The sequence below is a fragment of the Rhagoletis zephyria genome, unplaced genomic scaffold (genome assembly GCF_001687245.7).
Source record: "Rhagoletis zephyria isolate East Lansing unplaced genomic scaffold, Rhagoletis_zephyria_1.1 Rzeph_scaffold_00580, whole genome shotgun sequence".
In the NCBI taxonomy this organism is placed as follows: domain Eukaryota; kingdom Metazoa; phylum Arthropoda; class Insecta; order Diptera; family Tephritidae; genus Rhagoletis; species Rhagoletis zephyria.
Window position 1 is genome coordinate 1 of NW_016157664.1, and position 11,074 is coordinate 11,074.

Below are 11,074 nucleotides of genomic sequence, written 5' to 3' on the forward strand. Positions count from 1 at the left end.
GCCCCCCTTCTTTGGCAACACAGAAAGGAGAATTCTACTGCCTGAGGGTTATAATCCCTAAGTGCGGCCGAAGGCCGCCTACGCAGAAAGGTGTTCTCTGCAAAAGGTTTTCAGCCCCTCTTCTTTGGCAACACAGAAAGGAGAATTCTACTGTCTGAGGGTTATAATCCCTATCTGTGGCCGAAGGTCGCCTACGCAGAAAGGTGTTCCCTGCAAAAGGTGTTTAGCCCCCCTCATTTGGTAAAAAATGTTTTTTTTTTTAAATATATATATTTTTCTATTAAATGATTTTTCTCAAAATGTATCCACATAAAGTATATTAATATGTATAATTAAAAAAGGGATTTTATTATACCAATATATATTATATATATTATCTAAAATAATATCTCGCAGGCATCGTTGAGTTCCTTGGTTTGTGTTCTTCGAAAAATCGGTGTTAAGGATTTGCCACTGTCTGCGAAAACTCTTTTCCTAACAAACAAAAAAAAACACAAATTCAGACCATTTGTGGAGGACAGTTTATGTATATTGGTATTCAAAAGTGTTTTGAATCTGATTCTTTTCCGTTTTTAAAAGAAAGCAGCGAAATTTTAAGAATCTTGTTGATTTGGGAGTGGTCAAAAAACAACTGCATCTATTGATGAAAAGCGGAAACGTGCATCAACTGAATGAAAAGTTTAACCACGTTTCCGCTTGGGTGCCAGCTGAATTCGGAAGAGTGTGCAAGAATTTGGATGACATCGGAAATTGGAAATCTACCGAATACAGGCAATTTGTGTTATATGTTGGAATATTCATTTTAAAAAGTTGCGCTGATGGCGATCGGTTTTATAATTTTATTATATTTCATGCCAATATACGCATTCTCTCCTGTGAAAGCTCCTACAAAACAGAAAACACACATGCACAAGGTTAAAGTATTATAGCAACCAAAAACAGAAATTAGGCAAGCAGATCGAGCAACTAAAATTCTTGTTAGAATGCAAGAAATATGAGCTGACCCCCAAACATATGACAAACTCGGTTAAAAACACAACAATAAATAGCACATCCCAAAATATAAAACAGAAAATAGAAAAAAACCAAACTAATCTTCCTCATGAAAATGCTGAACATAGAAATAACACAAACAAACATGAATATTAGAGCAGCAAAAAATAATTTGCATCACACAGAAATCCAACTAAAGCGCACACTAAGTGAATCGGAGTTTATCAAGTTCATACAAAAACAAAACCTTTTATGTCATAAGATCGCGAAGGAGAAAGAATCAACTCTCAGCTCTAATATTGAGAAAATAAAACAGGAAAGAATGCGAAAACTAGGCATAACCATCAACGAAAACTGATTCGTAAACAAAACCAGCATCGTCTTTCCCCAGGAGGTGAAGTGGTTCCTCTCATTAGGAAAGAAATTCACGCTGCCAACAACAAAATCCAACTTCTCGGCAGTTCACACAATTGCAGAAATGGAGTAAGTGATTCAGACGATAATTAATGATAGAGAAAAAGGATTAGCGAGAAATAAACTAAGCAATAGGATTTTACAATTCAAACGCAATATAAAAAACAATGTAGACGGAAAGTTCATTTTAGAAGCATACAAAAAAACAAAAACATTCCTCCAAGCACACACTAACAACATCATCATAACAGACGCAGACAAGGGGAATAAAACAGTGGCAATGTACAAAACAGAATACGTAGAAAAAATAGAAAACCTACTAGGAGACAAGAACACGTACAAAACAATACGAGCAGATCCAACAAATACTTTGCAAAGAAAAAATAACAACATAGTGGATGACTTATACAAATGCAAATACATAAACGCAAAAGAAAAGCAACATCTTACCAGCATTGCAGCAACGGCTCCCAGACTTTATGGGTTGCCAAAAATCCATAAGCCAGAAATCCCTCTACGTCCTATTGCCTCGTCCTGTAAAGTCCCATGTTCAAACTTGTCTAAATATGTTGGAGAAATCCTAAAGCCACTAATCTCGGAAGACTACAATATAAACAATTCTTTTGAATTAAAAAATAAGCTGTCCGATGTAAATGTATGTGAAGAAGATGTACTTGTTTCGTTTGATGTCGTATCTCTGTTTACAAATATACCAACAGCCTTAGCTTCAAGAATAATTATGAGAAAATGGGCAAAAATAGAAAATATGACGATGATTCCTAAGAACAAGTTCCTAAGTATTCTAGACTTTTGTCTCAAGGACAACAATTACTTCGTATGTAACAATAAATTCTGATATTGTCATGGACGAATTACTTGACAATACCATTTCGGAGCTAAAACACTCAAACATCGATATTAAATTTATATCAAAACTAGCTTATACCCGCGGGTTTCACCCCGCGCTTTTATACAAATAGGAAAAATAATTTAATGATGTTAGATTTTATTTCTGTGCCCATTTCGTTAAAGCTCGTTATTTTCTAAGCGAGTTAAGGTATTTAGGCCGTTTGAAACTATGAAATTATAAAATCTCCTCTCTCCTCCCTCTAAGTTTACCTTAAAAGGTTTCCAGGTATACGACGCGTGAACGTGAAACCTTCTTGGAGGTGCCACGGCGAGTTCTAATATTTCCAACTCAAATTTAGTAACTTGGCCTTGATAAAATACCACTTCTCATTACTGTAGCAAATGCCTCAAGAGAGCTTTAGATTATAAGGTCGAACCCGGCTCTCCCTTTTCCATTTAATGAAATTTATTCTGTCTTCCACAAACACTTCCAGGGATATGTGGCAAGAAAAAGTCAATTTATACAGGAAGTGCCACGCCCATTTTGCTTATAACCCTAATCTTCTTCCATGAATTTAGAATTGATTTTACATACCCCAGTACCAAGTCCCAGTACTTTACCATGAACATCTCTGGAGATATGCAGTATAAAACAATAAATTTGTACGGGAGTTACCATGTCCCCTTTTCGAATAACACAAATTCTTCTCTATGAGTATGGAATTAATTTTGTATACACATCTCGGTGCCAAGTTCCAGTCCTCTGCAATAAACACCTCCAGAGATATGCAGCATAGAAAAATCAATTTGCATGGGAGTTGCCACACCACCTTTTCCAATAACTCTCATTTTTCTCCATGAGTATGGTATTAGTTTCACATACATACATGCATACATATGTATTTCCATACCAAGCTTGAGTGCTTTACCCCAAACATTTGAAGAGATATGCAATATGAAACTTTCAGTCAGTATGGGAGGTGCTATATATATAATGAAAATGCCCACCAAATTGCTTAGATTGATGAGGAAACCGTACTTAGCCATACTGGATTAACTAGCTTTGTGTCACAGGAAAATTCCAGCATAACTTAATTAATCACCAAACCTACTTGATCAAATTAAGAGTTAATGATTAAGAATTAATTTTTTAATCGCGGTTACGGTTAACTGTTTAGTCGGATTAAAAGTAATCATGATTAACTGTAATCAGATTCAATTTAATCGAATTAACTAACTAATTAAAACATCAATCGATTAATGCCAACATTGATTTCACATACATATCACTATAAGTTTCAGTTCTCTCCCACAAATACTTCCAGAGATATGTATGTAATATGAAAATTCCAATTTGTATGGGAGGGGCCTTGAGTTATCGGACTTACTTTCAGTCTAAGACCATCCTTCCGAAATCCGTAGTAAGTGTACTGAATTCCGTTCTGATCGGAAAACCGGTTAAGGAAGTAGCCTATTTTTCAATCCAGGTCATAAACCATCTTAGAGCAAAATTTAATTTTCAAACAGGTAGCAATTCTTAAAAAAGTAGCCTATTTTCCAGTCTAGGTCATAAGCTATCTGTGTGCATACTTTCATGCAAATCAGTTCGGTCATTTCCACGTATTAATTTAATTAAAGTTTCCTAATACGTGATAACTCTTAAAATAGTAGCCTATTTTCCAACATAGGTCATAAGCTATCTCTGTGCGAAATGTCATGCAAATCTGTTCAGTCGTTTCCGCGTATTAATTTCATTAAAACTTTTTTAACAGGTGGCAACTCTTCCAAAAAATTTGCCTATTTTCCACTGTAGGTCATAAGCTATCTGCTTGCAAAATTTGATGCAAAACCGTTGTCTTTTCCACGTATTAATTGAATTAACCTTTTTTGGCAGGTGGTAACTCTTAAAACAGTAGCCTATTTTTCAACCTAGCTCATAAGCTATCTGTGTAAAAACTTCCATGCAAATCAGTTCACTCATTTCCGCGTATTAATTAAATTAAACATTTCTAACAGGTGGCAACTCTTAAAAAAAGTAGCCTACTTTCTAACCTAGGTCATAAGCTATCTAAGTGCAAAATTTCATGCAAATCCGTTTAGTCGTTTCCGCGTATTAATTTAATTAAACTTTTTTAACAGGTTTCAACTCTTCCAAAAAATTAGCCTATTTTCCACTGTAGGTCATAAGCTATCTGCTTGCAAGGTTTCATGCAAATCCATTCAGTCATTTCCGCGTATTAATTTAATGAAACTTTTTTAACAGGTGGCAACTCTTAAGAAAAGTAGCCTATTTTCCAATCTGGGTCATAAGATATCTGTGTGCAAATTTTCATGCAAATCCTTTCAGTCGTTCCCGCATATTAAATAAATGAAACTTTTTTAACAGGTGGCAACTCTTAAAAAAAGAATAGCCTATTAACCAATCTGGCCCATAAGCTATCTGCGTACAAAATTTCATGCAAATCCGTGCAGTCGTTTCCGCGTGATGATTTCCCAAACATCCAAACATGCAAACTTTCACATTTATAATAATTAGGTGCAATCCCGTATTCCTCGGACTCGGACTAGTAAAACTGTCAAAAAATAAAAATTCGCTCAGAGCGAGAGAGTAACATTGTAAAGTAGGGGATCGCTTTCTAGTAAAAAATTGTAACTTCTGTCAACTTCAACATAACCTCCAAATTTTGGTTGTAAACTTTTGCTTGGTTTGTATATAAACATACTAAGCTCACACATGTAAATAACCAAAAATACTTTCAAATTCATTAGAATCCACTTAAACAAGTAATTAAATACTTTTCAACATGAATTAGCAGAGTGCACTTTTCTTTTGTTTACAATTTGGTTGCCAAACACACTACAGCTGATCGTTTGACACATTTACCGTCTTCGGGTCGTCTGATTAATTTCTTATCTGCGCAACCTAAAAAATACAAAATCAATACGGCTAAAAATTTAATACACAAAGTACTCACATTGAGTGACAGGAAATTTCACGACATAAACATACAAAAACTCAAAAAGATCCTAAAAAGTAATAGCTACCCAGAAAAGTTAACATGCGACTTAATAAAACAAAAAACTACAGAAATGAACGGTCACCTTAATAAAACGTCGAGTAAAGTAACAACAAACACCACAAATCGATATTTCAGTGTTACTTACATTCCGCAGTTGTCCGAAAACTTAAATCAACACATTGCTAAACAACAGAACATAACGCTAGCATACAAATCCAATTGCACTTTATCCACAATATTTACAAAAACAAAATCCCCTATAGAATTCAAACAACAAAACAATGTGGTTTATGAAATAAAGTGCAATGGTAAAGAAGCCGAAAACTGCGACAAAGTGTACATCGGAACAACCAAGCGAGCTCTGGGTACTCGTCTAAGCGAATACGAAGCAGACATAAAAAAAACAAAGAAACAGCACAGCGCTAGCGCAGCATATTAATACCAGTGGCCATACAGCTGATTTGGCGAACGCAAGAATACTTGATGTAGAGAAAAGAACAAAAACAAGANGAACATTAGAAAGCTTAAGAATAATGCAGAAAAGGGACAATGCAATGAACAAGAAAGAGGATGCTGATGACATCGCTGCAGTTTATTTATTATGTTTATAAATTATCAATAACATTCAGTTTAGACACAGCTACCACAAGCGTTGGTAATGCTATTTAGTTTTACGTTATAAAGTTTAATCTTATATGTAATGTAAGTTAATAACTATTTTGTGTTAAACTTAGCTATTTGTTTTTTATGTATTCATATGTTTGTTGGTTTTTTGTTGTTTTGTTAATGTTTTATATTTATTGCTGCGCAGGTAAATAAACAAAAAACTCCCCTGAAGATGCTAAAAATCTTAGCGAAACGTCGGGAAAAAGCTAAATAAAGTATTTTTATTTACACAACGGTTAGATCAGAAAAGCCTAACAAATATAACAATTTCAACCAAACTAAACTGATCGGAAAAACACCACAAAGAATGTAGTTCAACAATTGTTGCTAGACTTTGTTAATCTATTTGGTAGTATATTCGGAGATCATTTAATAAGCTTCAGTATTCATAATAAGCTTTAGTGCTTTAGATATCGCCCTTGATTCGTTTTCGGCCTATAAATTTGAAAACATTATGCAGCACTTGAAAAAAGTTATAAAAAGTCCCACTAATATTTTACAACAATTGTTTTTAAGAATTAAAGAACGAAAACATTTACATGAAGTAAAAAATTAAAAATCGGGTCATTTATAATTAGTTCAAAAAAAAGAAAAAGACACAAAGTTACAGAATCACTTGTGGAATCTGGAGAAGAATTAGTTACTGGGCATAATTTTAATTAATTCTGGAATTACTTTGATGAACCTCTTGAATCTTTTTCTGGACTTTTTGATTGCAAGTAGACTAAATAATGAAAAAATAAGAATTTCGAAAAGTTTAATTGAGTACAAATATTTTTGTATACCTGTTGACAATAACTATCTTAACTATAACTATCCCGATTTTACATCACCTCTTTCACGAGTTTACAAACTAGTTGTATTATATAAACCAGTTAGTTTAATAAACAAATTGCATCGTATACTACTAAATATTATATTTTATCTTTTCAATGCCTCTCATACATGGGATTATTTTTTTAAGAAAATGGACCACATGGACACGGAGAACTTATTTGAGGAATCTCCTCCGGCCACATCTACACCGAAGGGAGGAATAAAAAACAATTTTCTATCAACTGATTTCAACTCACAATGTAAATTAATATTCAAATTAGTACAAATACGGATGTTAATTTTTAAATTAATAACTACTTTTAGTATTAAATTCGCAGCCAAGCCAATGTGTAAACACATATTAAAATACGTCTTAAAACATTGTATTGAAACTCTTTATTTTTACAGAAATATTGGACATGTTGGAGCTCATATTTCAAAAGCAATGTAGCTTGCAATCACGATTAGACAGGCTGGAAGAAAACGTAATTTATTATTTTACACTTTTGCATATGCTATGTTTTTCATTGAAGTTATTTTTTTTATATATGTACATACGTATGTCTTTCAGATGGAGATGACCTTCATACATTGATGCAGTTTTCGATGTCGAGGAAAAGCTTCAAGACCAAATCGACGAGGACGCAGTTGTAAGTATTAACTCACCTATTTACTTTAACATGTGATATTTAGTGTTTAAAACGACAATTGTATATCCAGACTTCTTACTTGTTTTTGCTGAAAGGAACTAGCGTGGATATTGATGCTGTCGTGGTGCGAATATTCAGCGGCGGGTGCTGCAGTTTTTTAACTAAATCGGAGATGCGGTAAAAAGGCCTTTTCTAAATTTAAGATTGCCGACACGGCGCTTTTTGGTAATGTTAGCTATTAATTTCTAATGGAACAACATTTAATTTCGCTTGTATTTTTACTTTGGCAGATATTTTTAAACTACATGGACGCATCGATTCCGAAAAATAAATCAGGAGGAGCGTTGAATTAAGTCACAATAATGAAAAAATAATTAATATAAATACATACAATGTATGTACATAATATAGTTTAGTGTAAAAATAATCATATAATTTTAATAATAACATTTATGCAATGTGGAATAATATAATAATAAAGACAATAACTTATTTATAATTTTTAATATAAAGTTTTAGAAGTTCAAAATAACACGTGTATATCGACTGCTGAATGGAAGATAGACCTGTCTCGGCAGCCACTTCGAAAACGCCCTATCTCAAAACCTTTTCAAGAACGCCCTATTTCAGAACTCGATTCAAAAATGCCCTATTTCAGCTGCCGATTCAAAAACTCCCTATTTCAGCAAATTTCCAATACATTTTTAAGTGAGATAGGGCGTTCTTCAACCAAATTTTGAGATAGACCCCCTTATTCTAGAGCCCGAATTTTCGTAATTCTTAATTCGTAGCTACGCTACGAAAAACGAAAAATCTACATGCTGCAACCCTTGCAGAAATATGTGCAGCATTGTTAGCTATCAGTTGTTTTGCGAAGATAGCTGAATGAATGAAAACGAAATGGAAAGGAATTACACTCATGAAGTGCTTATTTATAATAAGATTGTTCGATTTTACATATTTTGAAGGAAATTAAGGATTCTATTGCATTTGCAATTATGGCATTGTTGAACCACAAGCCAGAACTCCTCCTATGGCTGAAGCTCTGGTTCTCAATCCAGTTAATGCAATAACAGCTTCTTCCAAGCCATTGAAAACATGCACTTTGTTAGGTCCACCACCTGTTGCGCTTGCTTCTGCTTTCGGCCGCCCTTAGGGATTATAATCCACTCATGCAACCAGAAGCTGACATAGATGCGCCCATGGTTACTATGCCCGACAACTCCGCATACCTTTGTGAATTCAATGACATAGCGCCCTGCTTACTCAGCTGCTATAATTGCAAATACATCATACTTATTTATGTTAATAAAGACTACGTAATCTTACAAAGTATGAATTATTAATATTTTGTATGTATATATAATTTGTATTAATATAGATAAATATTAATAATGTACATACATATGAATTAACATATTCTTTTCAACTTTTAAAACTTTATATGTTTACTATATATTATCAAAAAGTTACTGTCATTATTTGTATCCCACATATCATTCCAAAATACATGGTTATTTTATCATAACAATTTATATTTTGTTTTTGTTGTTGGCTGTTGAATTTTAAATTATGAAAGATTTTTAACAAGCTCGAGGCCCAGCAATTAAATAAAACGCAAATCTTTGTTCTATTGATATTTTGATTGTCGATATTTCGACCTTAATCGGAGGTCATATACAGGACTGTAAATATACAAACACGATAACTTATTATTAACTTTTCATTATTTAACGTATGTTTGTAATAATTTAAATGTAATAATAAGTTATCGTGTTTGTATATTTACAGTCCTGAAGATGACCCCAGATTGAAGTCAAAATATCCACAATTAAAATATCAATAGAACGAAGATTTGCGTTTTATTTAATTGCTGGGCCTCGAGCTAGTTAAAAATATTCCAAGTAATAAATAAATAAATAAATAATAAATAAATGATTACTTTAATTATTTTAACTAAAATACAAGGCCAGTTTTGCAGTTCTTTCATATGTCATATATATTTCCTTTCATAGCATACATGTTTAAATATACATACCTAAATATTTAAATTCATATTATGCAATAATGTATAAAAAAAATTAACTCAACCTTAATATGGAGAAACTTTTTTTCAAATTTTATCAATTTAAAGTTATGTATATGGTACTCTGTTTGTTCTGTTATACATACATAAATACATACATATATACGCAATAACAAAGTTAACTTAAATTTATAAAACTTGCCAAAATATTTCCCTTGCTTTTAAAGACAGTTAATTTATTATACCTTATGTAATATAATTGTGAATTAGTTCATCACATAATTTTAAAAAATATAGACGAAGTATCTCCTGTTAACAAAATAAACAGTCAGCACATTCGCGCCACTGTTGCCAGTTACAAGTTTGAAAAAGTAGACGACTACATTTATTTGGGAACCAGCATTAACACCAATAACAGTTGCGTTTTTTTACTCATTTCCAGTAAAATCCAGTAAAAGTTTTTACGAATTTTCATTTTTTAGCGTTTTCGTACGCAAAACCTTGCAAATTAGGGTAAATTGAGAGAGCGAAATATGACAGTTGAAGTTGCAAGTTTTTACTGGATTTTACTGGATAAATTTTTACTTGTAAGAATTTGCCAGTACGAAAAACAGCTGATCGCATCTTTCTGGATGAAATTTAAACTAATAAGGAAACTGTTTGTGGGTTTTTATTGTTGTTGCCAGAACTTTTTGGGCCGACCGGCTAGATTGGCAAAAAAAAGCGGCTAAAAACGGCTAAAATGTTTTAGTGAAATTTCACATGCTTTATTTAAATAAATCGCAAGAAACGAAAGACTAGTTAACACCATTAATTTATATCGAGTGTATATTCCTCATCATCAAATGAATCACTATTGTATATATCACCTGAATTCATTAATTTTAAGAGATCGTCATCTACAGTAAAATTATGGCAGCATTTTTCTTCACGTTTTAAACCGTATCTTATATATAAAATAGCGTTTAACGTTTTAACGCACATTGGATTTCTTTGCTTAGTTTTTATTATATTCATTGAACTAAATATTCGCTCTACTTCTGCATTACTTATAGGCAAAACAAGAAAACTAAAAACTAGGTTGCAAAGGTCAGCAAAAGGGTTTTCTCCTAGGGCATTTCGAAATTGATAAACTTCGGCCCAAAATTTTACAGTTGAGTCTAAATTACTCCAGGTATGTAACGTTAACCGTTGCCATTGCATCTCTATGGATGTTATTTCGTCGGCATTATATTTGTGTTTTTGTTGCTGTAGTTGAACAAATACTTTTGGTTTAATTACTCTTAATGCATTTCCAACCGAAAAAAGTCCTTTTTTTTTAGTGTGGCAATATTGGTAGGGAGGCGTTGGCGTAATTCCTTTATTAAAGTGATAATAAAATAGCGACCATTTTCTCGAATTATTTTCTCGGCTTCGTGGTCAAAAGCGTTTGTGCTTACTTTTGTTTTTAAATACTCTTCAAAACTGTGATAAAACTGAGGAAATGGAGCAAGGTATGGTTCCAACGGGGAGCATATAGGATCAAATGTGTCCGCGCTAATAACCACTAGGGAGCATAGATGCGAAAGTAAAACATTGAGTTCATTAAAAATCTTCATTGGGTCTGCATTATTGCTTTCGAACAACTTGTTTACTTTTTG

The 11,074-nt window shown here is 33.0% G+C and overlaps 1 long non-coding RNA gene across 1 annotated transcript; it reads left to right on the forward strand.

Moving 5' to 3' along the window:
• Window positions 1-6,114: 6,114 nt before the first annotated feature.
• Window positions 6,115-7,787, forward strand: LOC108360495 (uncharacterized). The gene is made up of 6 exons (XR_001847119.1): window positions 6,115-7,018; window positions 7,083-7,108; window positions 7,167-7,243; window positions 7,330-7,408; window positions 7,479-7,633; window positions 7,699-7,787. It is a non-coding gene; the product is annotated as an uncharacterized LOC108360495 (long non-coding RNA).
• Window positions 7,788-11,074: the final 3,287 nt, after the last annotated feature.